A 3,528-nucleotide genomic window follows, 5' to 3' on the forward strand; every position below is an offset into this window, starting at 1 on the left:
TGCAAAAAAATATAAAATATTGTGAATTTTTTGTGTGTTTACTGTGCGGTAAAAATGACGTTATCTTTATTCTGTGGGTCAGTACGATTATGGCGATGCCCAATTTTCCCCCTTTTTTGTGTCGCCTTGTTCTTATAGCCATAACTTTATTTTTTGTCAAATGCCATTGTCTGAGGGCTTATTTTTTGCAGGACTTTTTTCTGGCAACATTTTTAGATTCATGCTACCTTTCTTGCCCTTTTCAATTTGCAGGATAATTAACGTTATCATTTTATTAAGTTGTTATGAACGTGGCAGTACCTATTTATGTATAGATTTGGGTGTTTTTTCATTTTGGTAATATGACAGGACGTTATTGGGAAAGGGGCATTTTTTTTATACTTTATTTACTTGTTGAAAAACATTTTATTTTTATGCTTTTTACTTTTTTTTCTGCTATACTATGCTGCAGTACATCTGTACTGCAGCACAGCATAACTGTCAGGATTACCTGACATTTATCAGGACCCCACAGGCAGCTATTGGTGAACAAGGGGAGCCATCTCCCCCTGTCAGTCCCATAGATGCAGTGAAAGTGATCAGGACTGATCATCTATGGGGTAATGCTGGGGAGACTGTGCGCAATCCCAGTTTCAGCAGATGCGGCATCGCGCGGTGCAGGAGATCACTAGGTTGTTTTCATATGTCCTGTTGTGCGAACATCTCAGCCACTGGAACATATGCATATGTCCTGGGGCAGAAAGGGGTTAAGTTCATTCCAGCCAGAAGCAATACCCCACTTGGGGAAATCTGTGCAATATTGCTCTGCAGTCCTGCGTAAGGGATGTCAACAGTGTGTCTGCATAAGCTACTTTCTGGCTCACCATCCAAAAGGCCTATAGAAGCAAACAACTGAATTAAACTCAGGTGGAGGCTGAGGAGAATGATGAGGGAGGAGGCTAAGAAGGGAGAAAACAAGCACACTTACCTTACACTTATACTCTCCATAAGTCAGATGTGGCTCCTTGTGGCATTTCAGGAAGTTTTACCCAAAAGCTGTTACCAGTCCATACTGAGTGGGCAGAGATCTCTACAATCTGCTTTCTGCTCAGAGAGGGAGAGTGTGGGGGAGGGGTTGGCAGGTCACCCCTGAAGGTTAATCATTTCCCCCATTAAGTGGGAGGGTAACATAGAAGGTAGTTTTTCCCATTTGGTAGGTAGCTTTCAGAAGTAGGTAGATAGCATTGCAAATGCTCTGTGGCCCATGTTATGGAGGAGGACATGGAGGCTGAGGAGTAGGATGAGGAAGAAGGCCATGGAGGCTGAGGAGAAGGATGAAGGAGGAGGCTGAGAAAGTGGATGGAGGAGGCCACATAGGCTGAGGAGGAGGCCACATAGGCTGAGGAGGAGGATGGAAGAGGCCACATAGGCTGAGAAGGGGGATGGGGAGACTCATAAAGGAGGCCATGTAGGATGAGAAGGCATATAAGGGATAAGGACACACAGGATGAGGGCATGTAGGCTGAGAAGGAGAGTAAAGGAGAAGAGCAAGGAGGTGGATGAGGGAGGAGAAAAAGGACACCTACCTTACACTTCCTGCTGGTGCTAATGGAGAAAAGGAAAAGGGGAAGTCAAGCAGCTATATGGGATATATATATATATATATATATATTTTTTTTTTTCCGTGCTTGAGGGATCCCCCTAAGTATGTAAAGTGAGTGGTGATGCCATCACTAGTGGTCTTAATGATATGCCTATAGTTAAACGTGGCTCTCTGCTGTTTGACAGAGCGAAAAGTCATTGGTTCTTCGCCCTGTCAATCACTCTTGTGGCCCCCTGCATTATGCAGGTGGCCACAAGAGGTAGAGCGTCCTTCCTCTGTGCTCCGATGTTGATGTCATCATGCACCGGAGCATAGACTGGAGAAGAAGAAAGCAGAGGCCTATGGGGGAGCCAGGGGGATGCTGCTTTTTACTACTTAAAGGGGGCTGCTATTACTCCCTAAAATAGACTGCTACTATTACTACCTAAAGAGGGCTGCTATTACTACTACCACCTAAACGGGGCTGCTAGTACTACTAGTAACACCTAAAGGGGGCTGTTACTACTACTACCTAAAGGGTGCTTCTACTACTATTACCCAAAGGGTGCTGCTTTTATTACCTAAAAGGGCTGCTGCTGCTGCTACTACTACTACTACTACTACTTAAAAATGACTGCTACTTCTTCTACCTAAAGGGGCTGCTTCAACTGCCTAAAGAGGATGCTGTTTCTACTAAAACCTAAAGGCAATGCTGCTGCTACTACTATCTAAAGGGGGCTGCTATTACTGTTTTTTAAATAAATTGGTAAAATTGCTTCTTTTACTTCTGCTCAGTTCTTTGTTCAATATTAAGCTGACCTGACAGAAATCAGCCCCCTCAGTGCAGCATGACAATCAAGATTGAACTGTTTGCAGAGAGATAAAGTAATGTCAAAATGACATTTGGGAAAAAGAACAAGGTTAATAATTGCTTAGTGCTTAGGAGCAAACAAGTCAAACTGGCGCATGACAAAACTATGTACACGTAGACTATAAACACACACGTCACTAATAATTAATCAATAATGTGGGTGGTAATTTATGTTAATTCTGAAATCTATATAAACCTGTGAAATGCTGTTATAAACGGAGGATGAATTTCTTTACTGAACAGAACATGTCAGTGTGTTAATCACTTCGATGCATGCATCAACTCTAATAATAATAATAGATTTGGATGGGAACAGATATCCACTAGGTCTCTGAAAGAGAGTTCTACTGGCAGCGGAAGGGAGTCGCGAGAGATAAGGCATTAAGCCAGACCAACCGAATCGCACAGACGGGAAACAGACATGCCTGATCAACTCTAAAAGTATGGTAGGACACATTTTTTGTTGTAACCTAGCCAGTACTCTGTCTCCCCTGCTTGGTCGGTGCTTATGACTTAGCTGACTGGCTTGCGGCCAACACACAAGACAGGTAAAAGTTCGTGCTCTGAGTCGTTTTGCTGAACCTGTCATAAAGTGACATTAAGTTGCTGTCATAAAGTACCTGTCATAAAGTGACATTATGTGTTGAACATGTGTGTATGTATTCTCATGAAGAGGGCTGGGAGATTGAATAAGAGAGGACACTAATAAGTGAATTTGGGAGGACGCCAGTAGTTTAATAGAGAAACAGTGTATATTTAGTGTCTCTGGTATGCTCACATGCACTGGATTTCTCTGATAATAAGACATCTCTGTGACTTGTGTGTTTATTGTATGTTATCTGTATGTTATGTATATTATCTGTATATGTATTATGTCATGTCTTAATTGTGTCTGTGGATTAATGTTAGCAGTTTCAGATGTGGGTTGGAGATTGCTTAAAGTGATTAGCCCTGATTATCCGAATGAATTGTTGGGACTTCACCCAATTATACCAAGGTTGGAAGATTTAGTGGTTTTCAGACTGAATGTGCACTTTTCAATAGAGGATGGGGACAAAGCAGGGACTTTCTTTGGAAGAAATAGAAGGTAAATCAA

This window comes from Hyla sarda, chromosome 10 (assembly GCF_029499605.1).
Source record: "Hyla sarda isolate aHylSar1 chromosome 10, aHylSar1.hap1, whole genome shotgun sequence".
Lineage (NCBI taxonomy): Eukaryota > Metazoa > Chordata > Amphibia > Anura > Hylidae > Hyla > Hyla sarda.